The 15,246-nt window shown below is 31.9% G+C and overlaps 1 non-coding gene across 1 annotated transcript; it reads right to left on the bottom strand.

Moving 5' to 3' along the window:
* Positions 1-5,063: 5,063 nt before the first annotated feature.
* TRNAF-GAA (transfer RNA phenylalanine (anticodon GAA)) lies at positions 5,064-5,136 on the bottom strand. Its single transcript has one exon. It is a non-coding gene; the product is annotated as a tRNA-Phe (tRNA).
* Positions 5,137-15,246: the final 10,110 nt, after the last annotated feature.

The raw sequence follows: 15,246 nt of genomic DNA, 5'->3' as shown, positions 1-15,246 counted from the left end.
ACAACGTTATTCAACTAAGGTAAATGCGCCATGACCTAAAAATGAAAAATCATTTGCTACGCTTTAGTTTGCAAAAAAAAAAAATTACAGAATATAATTGAAAGAGAAAATGGAAAAGAGAGATAATAAAAAAGTTATTTATTACAACCATAGAGAAAATCACAAAAAGGTAGACATTATTACTCAATAAAAGGGATACGCGCACACTTTTGAAATACAGGATTTAGTTTAACTGGTTTTTGCAACGAAATGAAATGTGCAATTCTGAGATAATGAAAATACTGACGGACTGCTCGTAAAATTTACTGATGTAATTGTTTATGATATATGTATCAGTGGCGAGGGGTGGATGTAGGCTTTTAATATTTGACATAAACAATTCACAGTAAACTTTGTCAGTCAAACAAATTTGTTTTCATTGTACTTATAATACAATATTTTGCAGATGGTGCTGGTTAGTTTTAAAATTCAATTAAACGCTGTATAAACTACCCCATAATAGTTTAAGTATACTATAGGCGATCTGAGATAAATAGTGGACACTTTTTCAGTCAAACTTATTTGCTTTAGATTAAAATTAAGAATACAAAAAATTATAGATGGTTTTGCTTAGTTTTTTTTAATTGATTGGGCCACGTCTAAACCAAACCATAATCGATAAAAATATTATTAATATATATTATATATATATTATTAAGTATGGCTTAATGACATAGTTTTAGTTTTATTTTTCGACTATTATCCTACTTAGGGATTGCAATACCGGTATTTCAAAACCGATATTTATGAATAATGAAATATCGGTTTTAAAAATCCAAATTACCGGTATTTTCGGTATTATGAAAGCACACTCGTAATGTTTTTGAAAACGAATTATAAGTTATGTGCTGCTAAAATGTAAATATATTGAGTGAATCCAACAGAGGTGAAAAAATATTAAAACAAATTTCATCAAAATATATTTTACAAATTATCATTATATTATTTCGAAATATAAAACATCCGTGACAAAAATGTTCAATTATTCTATTATCATTGATGACTGTACAAGCATTGTCGGATTAAAGAAGCTTTTTCTGCAGCCGGACTTATTTGCACTTGGTGAACTTTTGAAGGCTTTAGTTTAAATTATCAATATACTTATTCAAATTATTTGTAAAGAATCACTAGTTCTCCAATTATGAACAATATATATTTTTAAATGTCAACATAATAAATGTAGGTACTTAGGTTTTTGCTATAAAATATTATTCTAAAAAGATTTTAATAGATATATTTATTGATAAGCACCTACTTCTGTTTTTTTTTAATGTTTAAGAAATACAGGTATTCAATAATAAAACCGATAAACTGGTATTGACATTTTCATTTGGTATTGAAATCCCTAATCCTACTATGGCATATTAGATTAGGCACGATTTAATTGACTTTTAAAAGCTAACAAACATTATCTAGACATTATAGTATAAGTTAACTGAAGACAAATACGTTTTACTGACAATGTTTAGTATGCACAATTAATGTCGGATCTTGACAGCATACATCAACTCTTGATATAATCGCTACACTGATAATTTATTGAAAGTATAACAATGCAAAAATAAAGTTTTAATTGGATTTACGAGTCAATATTATTCTTAATGACATTTATTATTGTCATATTTATTGTCTTACATAATTATTTCTCCGTTATTAAATTTGTAACATTTCAGGCATGCCAACAGAGAACCTAGCGGAAAAATACGAAGCTTGCAATTTGGGATTTTTTTTTTTTGATAATTTACAATTTCAACTGTATTAATTAATAAATATGCATCTGAAAACATCAACAAGATTTTTTATTTATTTTTTTAATTTAAAGATAAACTTATAATTGTAAAAAAAATGTAATAAAATGTGAATTCGTTGCAGGGTCACATCTTATAATTACATTATATTTTATGGTCATATTTATTATTAAAATTTAGTTTATCAAGTTTAAAATTTTTCGTCGTTTAGATTTTTGACTAATTCATCGTTTTAATATTTTTTATATTTATTTTAAAATATATCGATTTTTATAAAAAAATATAAATGTGTATAACTTGAAATCCTTTTTATTTATATCAAATTTTGTTTTAGCTATGGTCCCAATATTGAAGCTCGATTTAATATAAATAAAAAAAAATTATCAAAAAAAAAATCTCAAATTGCAAGCTTCAAATCTTTCCGCTAGGTTCTCTGCTGGCGTGCCTCTCCCCCTTAATAATATTGTGGTATTTAAGTGAATGCCTCTCTTCATGCATATGCTTCATACCAAAGTTTACGATTTATACAAAATCGCACAATTATTTTGATACGCCACTGCACTATTACATTTGCTTTATACGTTGGAAAGAATATTCAAATTTCAAATATTGTAAATATGTATTGAAAATCTTGTTTTCGCTAGACACCGCTTGTTATATTTTAATAAATTATATTTCTCACTCTTCTTACGATCCAAAGAAATTAGTTCAATGGATTTTTCGTAATAATTTCGTGTACAGACCTACAAACTTATCTGGAGAATGGCCAAAAATGGAACTACGAGCTACCATAGGACGTCATATTGAAAAACGTCATCAGAATGTCAGATTTTTCCAGTTACGAGTCGTGATTGGATAGTTTTCGACAGTGGCTCCCCCATCTCATTCTCCAGGTAAGTTTGTAGGTCTGTAGTGTACGGTGTTATAATATCATGTTGTGGTGATAAACCTAGAGATAAAACTGAGAGAGATGTAAACTTGGTGGTAAATGAATACAAAGGAATAATGTTATATTTAAAAAATATCATTTTAATCGTTTTCAGCATAACGAATATAGAGGAAAAACAATTTACAAGAAATGAAAATATAATTGATATTAAATTTTACTGGTTTTTAAAAAGGTTTTGCCTATAGCTATTTCGGTTGTAACACCATTATCAAGACTATTCAGATAGGCCGTTTGACATTTGCTTAAATACTATACGTATAGATAGAGATAGTCTTGATAATGGTGCTACAATGGAAATAGCTATCGACAAAACATTTTTAAAAACCTGTAGAATTTAATATTAATTATATTTTCATTTCTTGTAAAATGGAATTCTACTACCAAGTAAATACTAACTCAATTAATGAAAAACATTTTTTTGAAGTTATACTTCTTTTGGCGCGTTTGGGAAATCAGATCAAATATATTTTTGGCGTTACGTAAACAAACATATTCCTTACGTAAACAAACAATTAAACGTCAGAGTGACAGTTGGTACTTTAAAAATAAAAACAACGAGAACCCAATATATAATTTAGTAATATAAGTTAAAGTGAATATAAATAAACCAACGGCGTTCCAATAGGCGGTCCTTTTTCTTGAGTGTGTAATTTAACAAGATAATTAAGAGGTAGTCAAAGAATCTAGTTTATCACAAGTTTTGTTTTTGTTTTGTTACGCCAAAGAAGTATAACTTCTAACGCGCGTACATAAGTACACGCACCGATTTTTTAATCATTTACGGTAGAATTGCTAAGTGATTCACTATTATTATTATATTATTACGGATGATTGTGTAGTTTTGAATTTTTTTTGCAGTATTAGATTAACCGGTAAAATTTTAATCAAAGAACTGATTTTTCCATCTACTCCGGTAAACCGAGAGTCAAATGACATATTTTTAGATATTATCGAATATCGGTAAAATTTTACTTAAAGCATTCTCTTCATGTCATCTTAATGATACAGTGTACCAACATTATCGTATTTCACATTCCTTCAAAGTTTTAATGATGCACTGGAGCCAGAATATTGTCGAAATTTTTTTTTTTTTTTTAGTAAAATAAGCCGATTTTTTAAACTATGTCGAAGAGAAATTGTACTTTATTTTACTTTTACTATGGATAATAAAACAGCGGATGTGCTCTTGCAAAGCTAGGAAAAGGGCATTAATTTCGATGTAAAAAATATTGAAGAGAAAAGTTGCCATAGTAAAAAAGTTTTCTAGCATTTCGCACTTAAAATTTTTTCGACTTGCTTTTATGGGGATTATGCAGACAATGAAAAATTCGTGGTAATATTTTAAATAAAAGACTTATTATTTTTACTTAAATATGTTACTAAAAGAAAAAAGTGTAGGTAAGTATATTATAATATCAAAGATGGCAAACCTTTTATTTAAGTGTGTCAAATTTCATGCAAAAATCCTAGCCATTAAGCGCATTTTAGCAAAGTTTATTACAACACAATATTATATTCCATTTTGTTCCCTACTTCAATTATTTATTTTTAGGTCATTACACGTTATGTCTAATAATTATTGACCTCTCTTTATCTGAGGCCATATATTTCGCACGAAGACGTGATCACGATAAATACACACTGGTTAAACCTCAGAGTAATAATAATATAATGGAGTGTGTATTGTTCAGCTATATGAAGCCGTGTTTCTTGCGACAGTTGAACCTCAATTTTATTATAATTAACTAACTATGAAACGTTAATTATACCATCATGTTGCTTCTCAGTACGGCTACTTTAAATGCCACATAGTTAACCATATGTTCTACTAAATGAACTAAAAACAATCACCACTAACTTTATATTTATCACAAAAACAATAAATGTCAGCAATACGTGCTCGCAGTTTTTAAATGAATATAGTCATTCAAATTAATACTTACCGGCGACGTGTATAAATAAAATTCTATCTTACTCTAACGCATATTGCGGAGATATAAGCATGCCGAATGCTTTCTCCACTCGCACCGATGGTTCATTTTTGTTCAGTTCTTGGTACCGATATATTGTATAGCACTATGTAGGTAATTAAAACTGAATTCTACGTACATGGCAATAAAGGTAATTAATACATATTGTTGTCGGCTGTATATATATGGGAAAAGTAAATTTTAAAGAAAGTAAACTCTACCTACATTGCAATAATGCCGAACATCGTAGATGTAATTTTTTTTTTTTGGAAAAGGTAACCATTATCGTTTCACATATGTATTTTATGGTACAGTGGGGACAGTTTTAATAATTATTATTAAAACAAAAAAAATGATTGCCGAAACCAGGGATCGAACCAGGGACCTTTAGATCTTCAGTCTAACGCTCTCCCAACTGAGCTATTTCGGCTATACTTACACCTGGTAAAATTTGCAATAAATAATTTATATACACACGAAGTATGCATTTAACGATAATCAAATTCGAACTAAAACAAAAGATTTAACCTTTGTTATAATGCCGATAACGCATTGCTTTCGAAATCACAGAATTTCTTATCACAGTTATCACACTAAATAATGTTTAATTTTGAGACACCTATATACAAATTGTGTTATATAAAATAATATATAACTTTGGCTTAGTATTTACAAGCGAGTTATATCGGACATATTATTAAATAAATGTGTATATTTCAGTTGTGTAACGAGAGAAGTCTTAATATTGTAAGAATATAGTACCTATCTACCTATGTTTACAGGTATTATATTCTAATTGAATTTCGTTGATAATTAATATTCTGTTTTCTTCGTATTGTGAGGTGCTTTGTGTGAAATAAATTTCGAAATTTCGGATGATATAATTTAATTATCAATTACTTTTGCATAGTATTTTTTAAAAATTCTCAATTGTGTATTGGATTTTACAAATATTATTATCAATTATCGATAACGCGTGACTTCATCTGCTTGAAATACTTAAAGAAAAAGTGAACAGATATTATACAGAATGACGAAATAAACTGATCGATTTGATTTTTTTTTAATCAGCGAGAAATGAAACGGTCATATCTAAGCGCGCTATTCTCTATCCAGCCGTTCCAGTATCAATATTCAGGCAGTGACACGCGCGTCAGTATCACATTCACATGGCGTATGTCTCGTTGCGATTCGCCGTGAGTGAATGTGGACAAATCAATGAGGTCACCTGTACAGTGACAGTCGTCACGGCGCGAGTGCTTGTGGGCGGCTCAATGAGGTTACATGTACCTGGAATGCGCGCGAGTCAAAACGTGCCATATGGACACAGACTAAGGGCACATGGTGCTGCAAACTGCCACGTTCGTACCGTTTCGACATGGCTATTCTAAATAGTTAATACGCTAATACCCTTCCGTCATTTTTATTGCTTTAAAATACCACGGATATCACTCGAAGCAATTCGATAAAGAAGGCGGTTATCTACAATAATTGTTAGCACAGTTAACACGTCTTACTTGATTCTAGTGGGATGAATTTGGATTCAAGTAAAACATGCTAACTGTGTTACTCAACTGAATTTGACAGCTCGTGATTAACGTGGTTATGAGTGGCCGTATTAAAAAATATTGCGCCTGATAATTGTCTATCAATTAACGCGGCGTAAATAGACAATACAAAACCGAACCGACCTAGTACCAGTGTCAACGCGGTGTGAACGTAAGAGTTTACAACAACGTGTGTCTAAAGTGCTGGCTAGACGCTCATGCTTTACCACAAACTTACCTTCGCAAACCGGTTTGTATCATGAACCCCGTGTGTATGGACGGGAAAACTGTAGCTCACGCAAACAAAAATTATACCGCGTAAACAAGTCACTGCCGTCTAGCCGGCGCTTTAGCCCTTAAAGCTTTTGTGAGCTTTAATAATTTTGGTCAGCAATTTGACTATTTCTATGATACCCGAAGAAATAGTTTCTTTAATTTTAATTTTTGTATGTTCCATTATAACTCAAAAATTACTAGATTCTAGTATTGATAAAACTGGCACAGTTTATAGACTACATTCTTGGTACCAGTTTAACAGAGTTTATCTGGATATCTCAAAAGAACCCGAAGTTAAGTTAAAACGATGAATACAAATAACGCGCTTGCAACAGTTCGTGATGGGTAGATAAAGTAATCAGAAAGTAACGGTATGCTGGTGAGGTGAGATGCATGTAAACTGCATCAGTGATGTTTTAAAATAAAAACACGAGTTAGTAAAGTTTCAGACGTTAAGAAAATTTACCTGTTAAACTGATTAACAAGTTTCGAGATTCTAATGTGATAATACAGGTATTTATGTAGGTACATATTTTATACTCAAATATTTTATATTCCAGATACAAAAGTCGATCGTAATACGGCTCAGCATTTTCTACCTGAAAAACGTATCCAGTTGTGAAATGTGCATTCATTCGCCGGGAAAAGTTCAGTTTCAATTTCAATTTTTCCCCGTCTACTGTAAGTAATAATACCTACGCTTTTCCTTGAGAGATGCAGAAAAATATTCTTCTGAAAAAATCTATACGATTCTGAGAAATCTCGTGACAAGCACAGTTGCTATAATAACTGTAGTGAAAGTCAGATGGAAGGGCTTATAAAGGATCAGATTTTTCATCAAAGCATTGTATTTCTTTGAAAGCTTTGCCACAGGTTTCAATTTATGTGTAATAAATACTATGCCATTGCAACATACTTCAATCGTAGAGTATATTTCCGCTTCAAACTGAAGAGCTACGAGTTAGAGTATTCTCTTTGTAATAGTCTTCGTATTAGATAGGCATATTCATTATTGTCTAGCACTAGCACAATGTTTCTTAACCTTTTTACATTTGTGGACCACAAAAAAATCATAAAATGTGTCGCGGACCATCAAATGAAATGAAATAATAAATATTTATATAATTAATTTTTTATTCAAAACAATTAATATCGCAACACAGTATGCTGATATAACAATATTTAAGTATATATATTAAACCAGATAGTAACAAAAAATATATTTTAAAAATACATAAAATACAACATAAAATTCGTTTGTTTATCGAAATTGAAATGAAATATAATATAAGCTTTTAAAAATGGATACTAACTATTTTTGAATTGCAGAAAATTTTTGCGGCCCACCTATAAATCTTCGCGGACCACCGGTGAAGAAACTATGGTCTATCACAGGGGTCGGCAAACCGCGACTCACGAGCCACATGCGGCTCTTTGGGTATTGGCGTGCGGCTCTTTGTCAAATTCCCAATTCACAATTTTTACAAAAACTTTGGCGAAATTCACAATTTTAATTTTTTATCATGGAATTGTACACTTATTATATTATTTATAATGACATTATCGCGATACTAATTTTTCTTCGTGATGGTTGATGCAAAAAGGTATGATTGTTGTTGTTTTAAATCCGCCCATTGTAAAAGTCGACAAATAAAATTTTTCTCCATTTTATATTGACACAAGCACTTTTGAAATACAATTTTATTGGTGGATTTAACAAGCAAAGAGTTATACAGCTCCAAATTTGTAGGTCTTGCCACCAAAATTGAGGAATTGGAGAGAGAAAAATGCAATTTAATTCCACAACACAAGTGGAGCACTCTAAAAGATCGACATAAGATAGATACTGCGATTTTTAATACATGGAATAGCTTTCCTAACTCATATTCGAGTCTACATAATATGTATGTAAACAATCATTTTCAAACATGAAAAATATAAATAGCATTTAGAGAAGCCAAATAACCGATGAAAATTTGGGGTCGTGCCTGAAATTAAAAACTACAAGTTACATACCAAACATACAGAAACTCTCCAAAGAAATGCAAGGAAGGTAGGTCATTTTTCACATTAGAATTCGTGAAAATTGTATGTCATTCATATTCTCTAAAAATTATATTTATAATATAAATATAAACACTTATGTATAAAGTGTGGAATTCATTTAAATAAATCATATTAATAAAAATATACGTATGGCTCTCGAAATTTTTTTTAACCGTTGTGCCACTTATATTTGGCTCCTTTGGTCCAAAAGTTTGCCGACCCCTGGTTTAGCACATCGCGCTGTCCGGGCGAGTCGGTGTATGTGATTTTTGGTAAGAAATATCCTTCCTGCGGCCAAATGTCTCTCGTTTTGAGGTGTCAGAGTTTTGCCTTTCACTTATTTTCCATTAGCAAAGGATGCCTATTAAAGGTGTTAGATAACTGAAAAAGTGCTCTTATATCGATTAGGGTTATAACGACTTCGTTTTCGAGTGCGAAGACAAGTTTTTATAGGTTTTTTTTTTTTAAATTTCATCAATAAGTCTCGAAAAACTACACAGAAAGGCGTGTAACTACATATTTATTCAATCGTTTGGTGAAGGAAAAAAATTAGCTGTCATAATTAAATTAATAATAATATTTCAAAAGATTAATAAATATTATTATATATTAAATATGCATTTAAAATACGAGAAGGTGTCTTGAAACTCTGCTTTTTTATGTTTAAAGTTTCCGGTTAAGGTGATACATCAGTGAAACGGCAAATAATTTTCAACTATATGCGCGACGAAATTTTGGACTCGCTCGCATTCTGAGAGAGAACGTTGAGCTGAAAACACGTCACTTTGTTTCGTGATGGCGACGGGCGTGTTAATTCTTAAATCGTGTGAAGATGACTAAAAACGTTACCCATTTACTTTAAAAAGAGAACATGTCAATGAATATATTATTATTGTTACTAATAGAACATAATAAGTGCCCATCACCACCCGTCATATATGCACAACCGTGGATATGCACGGCCGCTTTCTATGACCCTTTAAACGTGTCTGAAAGAAGTGATTTTAAGTGCTCATTCCGTCCCGAGACGGAGCCGCACGGGACTGATGCTGCAACCATGCACCGTAGTGCTTAAAGAAGAAGGTTAAGAGAGAAAATGTTTGTTTTTTGGACTGGCTCTGCTGCCCGCTGACGTTAACGCATTCGCTGCTGAGTAGATAATGAGATTTTAATTAGCACCTTTAAAATGCACGTTAATTACATCGATCGGCCGCCTGGTCATTACGCACATGTGCGTCTTCAGCGTCCAAAGTGTTAAGCGCTTTGTGTACCCGCATACTGAGTGTCACGAATTGAAATGTATGAGTCTACAGAAGAGTCGGGACTATCCCGCTCCCCATACGACACTGCAAATCTCTCAAATGCCGCAAAGTTGGCCTCGGTTGCTACCAGATCTCCATGACCAATTGGACCTGTGTGAGAACGGATCCTGGCAAACAGCTCCGCTCGTTCGAATTTCATAAGCGGGCAATCCCAGAGGATGTGTTCAACATCTTGGTGGTCATGCCCGCAGGTACAACCCGGCCCATCTACTATCAAGCCAAACTCGTGAAGTCTGGCGGCGAAGTTGCCATGGCCGGTGAGGAACTGGCTAATCCAGTGCGAAGGTTGGAGTCTTCTAGTTTGGTGCCTGCAGAATACGTCTGGAAAAAAACGGTAAGTGTGCCGCCCCTTGGGGGAGGCGGTCCACCTCGCCTGCCATGCCGCAAATGCGGTCTTGTACACAATGTCACTTACAGTCTTACTGTAAGGAACGTCCTCGGATCTCTGCGGTGGTGTTAGATGGACTCCGGCGAGTGTTGTGCTGATCCCCCTCAAGAGGAGGGTGATTGATCCTCTGACTTGGACGTGCAGATCGAGGGGTAGCACCCCCGCGAGTACGGCAAGCGCGTCAGTAGAAGTTGTGCGGTAGGCTTTGGTAAGCGAGATCAGCGCAAGTCGCTTGTAGTACTAGTATTAGTAGTAGTGCGTGTCTCACGAGAGTTAAGGAAATTACTCGGGAATGCCAAATGCTGGAGGCGTAACCGGCAATTCCCATGAAAATTGCGCCGTATGCAACCTTAAGGGCTCTAGGCTATTTTATGTAATAAAAAATACTTTATGCAGTCATCAAATGTTTACAATAAATATAAAAGATAATAAGGCTTCAAAATTATATAAATAGATTATCTACAACGTTTAAGGTATGTCCAGGATCATGCTTTGAAAATAGAACAAAAGCTCCATTTTGACCTACGCTGAGCATGTCCCCCCTTAAGGAATTGTGTTAATTTATTCACTTGCTTACCTAGTTTATATGCGTAATTTCAATCATTTAATAATCAATGCTAAATCATAATTTGATAGGCGGCTCTCGTGGTGCAGTGGGTAAGGCGCTCGCCTTCCACCCGAGAGTTCCTGGGTTCGATTCCCGGTCATGACAAAAACATTTATGTGTTTTTCTCAAAGCCTGGGTGTTTGTGATTGTTCAAAATTACTAACAACCACCTTGTACGAAAAAGCAAGGATATGGTTATTAATACTTCTTAAAAAAAAAAAAAAAATCATAATTTGATAGTTAGATCTTTGACAAATGCATGTTTAAACATACATAATAGATATTCTTAACAATGTATTTATAAAGTGACAGATGATAAGGGTTTCAGAATTGTGTGGGGGTAACTCTGTCGTACCCGATCCAACAGGACATTCTCCGCAATACAAATATGACATACTGTAACACATCACGTAAAGGAAGACAGTAAAATCGTAGGAAGAAAAAGGTTCTTTTGGCTAGACAAACTGAGAATAGGAATGACGAAGAATGTATGTGACGCAGAATTGGATGATATTTATCACGATTTATTTTTTGACATTTGATTGAAGCTAACAGAGCAAGAAGGAGATTTTTTATACTTAAGACTATGTAAATCAAATCCTTAAGTTAATAATATCAACTGGGAATACTTAAGAGTTTTAGTAAAAAAGACAGATATTCACAAAAAACTAAATGACCACAAATAGAACCATTGGTGTTGACAGACATATTTTTAAATATACATATACAATTAAAATGACTTTAAGGACATTTTTTAATAGTTGTAAGAAAACCATATGTTGCTAATATTTAAATAAGTCGTCTTGTAATAAAAATCGATACGTCGCATATAAGGATTCCAATCCCGGGATCCCAAACTATTTTCGATACCTATGAATCCCGGGATTGGTAAACATAATCCCGAAGATTTCGGGATTGATTTTATTATCAATTTTTATGGAAAATAAAATAAAAACGAAAATATAACAGAAAAAATACTTTTAATAACATATAACTAAATTAGAAATAAACTGAGATTGAATAAAGTTTGATTTATACACATATGTAAGTTGCCGATTCATTATATTTTTTCACATAAATTAATAACAATAAGAAATATTGGAAAAAAACAATGCTTCGTACTTTTAACAAAGTAATTCCACCATGATCTCATACGTTTTACGGCAGTTTCATATTTGGCTGGCTAATTAGATTTATTAAGCGGAAAGGCCATACACCACGATTTGCTTTACTATTTTAAATCTCGCTAACCCATTCATTAAGTCTTTACTATCAGAAACAGCAATCTCATATTAAATTCACATAATATTTATATTGCAATATTATTTACTCCATTAAACTTATATATTTCCAAGATTAAACGTATACAATATTAACAATAAAAATGTCTTAAATATTATAAATTATACTAGATTTATGTTTGATGGATTTTATCAATGTTATATGTAAATATAAAAAAAATATGTTAACTATGGAAAAAATGCCAATCCCGGGATTATCAAATTGTAATCCCGAAATCTCGAGATCAGAATTTTGGGTCGGGATTGGATTCCCTAACTTGCGTATATCGTGAAAATCTAGCAAAAATACGTATACTTATTGTATTCTATATATTTTTTTTCACAATAATATGTAATGGTCGACTTGAACTATACGAAAAAGTGTTTAAAAACCTAATGATTTGTATAACCGATTATTTAAAGTGATAGGAATATAATATGTTGATATTGTTCAATATTTTTATTTTTCATATATTTATTGCCAAAAGTGGTTTAACAATACTAATACAAATCGAGTATATACGGCGGAGCTACAGGATGATGGTATGACCTGGAACGATGCAAGAAGACTGGCTAGCGACAGGGGTTCTCGGAGGTGCCACGTGGTGTCCATATGCTCCAACTAACGGGCGGATATGGCTGAAGAAGAATATAGAAATGGTCATATTATTCGTATTTGAAAATAGAAAATAAGGAAGAAAAATTAAAACCAACTAGTTATGCTTGAGTTACAAAAACATCATTTGCCACAAATATTTATATAGGTACGTACTTACGCACGTCACCCTGTCACAACCCAGTGCTTGGGCATAGGGCAAGCACAAGGTCACGCCACTTCCCTTAGTCCATCGCCATATATCACGCCTCCCACCACGTAGGACCCGCAGCGCGTAGATTGCTTTCAATATAGTCGGTAATACCAATACATAATATACAAGTACCCTCCGTCATTACTTAGTCCCTGTCATTTTAAGCATTGTATTATCAGTAAATAAACTCTCTCCTCGATTCATCCGAGAAACTCCGAACAGACTTTCTCTCTACACTCATCATCCCCTCATGTTTATGAATAGTAAGCTTAATATCTAGAAAATCTTGTCCTATAATATACTCCTAGGAGCTTTCGCCAAGATTGATAATTTGATATTAGGTATATACTTACTTAACGTAAATTAGCCCATAAATTATGTATAATTTAATCTAAGGTTGGCGTATTAACGGCATATAGGTACTTGTCAGCTAAATTACGTATTTATGACCTGATAAATTTTAATGTTAAATAATAACCAAAATAAAATTGTAGCTTCATCTTATATATTAAAAATATATTAAAATAATATATATCAAATTTTTACACATCTGTCCGTTGTCATGATATATTTTGATGTATTGGGAATTTAGCTATGTCATTTTGTATTTAAAATGGAAAGCTTACATTATATCCGTATGAAATGTGATATATTTTAGAGTCAGATACACATATTATTATCAAGGACTACTGGATGATCAGATTTCACAAGAGATTGTTTTTACCAAACTCTGCACCTCTCTATAAATATAACGTCGTATATTTCATAAGATTTACATTAGGTATTGGAAATATTTCCCAATACCTATGCGTTGGACCAATTTTGCTAGATGCTCTAATTTTTTTTTCACCTTGAATGAACTCTTTTCATTAAAAAAATTAAAACAATGGAGATTAATTAATAATATTACTTATTATATATAAATAATTAATTAAGAGTATAAGAAATGAAAATTATTAATGAATATTGAAATTTTTATAGCTTAATCTTTTCATTCAAAGCCTTTTCTAAGAGTATGTAACTTGAAATCATAAATTTTATTATTATCACACTGAAGACAATAATATATTTGAAAGGAAAAGAAAGTGACAAATAGACAGATTTTTTTTTTCATTTACTAAAATAATTGCTACAACTTTCATAATATGTCTAATTTTAATATTTATTGAAACTTGAGTAGATATTGAAATACTACAATGTATACTTAGTTTTCTAAATATGTAGATAAATTTGTAGGGTTTTTAGAATTCTCTCAAAATAAAAGGACAAAGGCAAGGACAAGGGGTGCCAAATTGGTACCGATTGTCTCCAGTGGGATTTATAATACCACACGGTTGAAGCTAACATGTAATAATATACTATGTGCCTACCCTTACTGTGAATGATATGTATTTTACAAAGTTTTTCTTAGCTCGTATTCTTATTTGTCCGGTGGTTCTTTGCCCGGTACAAATCTTGCAATTGATTTTTAACTAACTTCCCGACTAGCTAGACATTTGAAACTTTTATAATATATCAGAACACGATGCCAATGCATTTTTTAATAATTTTAGCCATCTTTATGTAGAATTGGATTCATTTTCAGTTAATTCTGTTTTGTATGAAAAGTTATTTCGACACCATCATTGGTTGCTAGGGGTCTGGGGTCGTAGCAACTAAATTAATAATATATACGTGCGTTACTATGGAAATCAATATGAATGTCAAAATGACATTTCAGTATTATTTCTATCATATACATTTTTTTTTGATCGTTTAAGCTAGCCAAGTCAAGTATGATTCAACAGAAATTTAAAAACGTTGTATATAAAAAGTTCTTTTTATCTTGTAATTATTTTTGTTGTTTTTATAATCATTAATCTTTTATAAATGTATTAATAATTGTGTATAAATGAACGGCTAAATAAGCCTCAGTTGAGACTTCGTAGGTTAATAATAATAAAAAACAACAATAAATAATAAATAAGTATTATATTATACATAGGATATAAGATATTGAAAAGCTTGATTAAAATTTTATAATAGCGGAAGTAATAAATAATTAATTATGGTTTCACTTTGGTATTTACTTGAATTTCATAATAGTTCTGACCCGTATTTAAAGACACTGTTTGTTTGAATAAATCATTGCGATGAGATTTACGACCCAACTTCATCTTTGTACATACCCACGTAATTAATTTTTAATGAAAATTCATTTCGAAATTATAATTAATACCGAATAAGCGTAATTTTGATCTTCTCCTATTTCTGACGCTTGGGGAA

The sequence above is a fragment of the Rhyacophila brunnea genome, unplaced genomic scaffold (assembly GCF_057557595.1).
Source record: "Rhyacophila brunnea isolate RB1 unplaced genomic scaffold, BYU_Rbru_1.0 scaffold_10, whole genome shotgun sequence".
NCBI classification, from domain to species: Eukaryota; Metazoa; Arthropoda; class Insecta; order Trichoptera; family Rhyacophilidae; genus Rhyacophila; species Rhyacophila brunnea.
The sequence above is the reverse complement of the archived record's forward strand: the minus strand, read 5'-3'. Positions and strand labels throughout refer to the sequence as shown.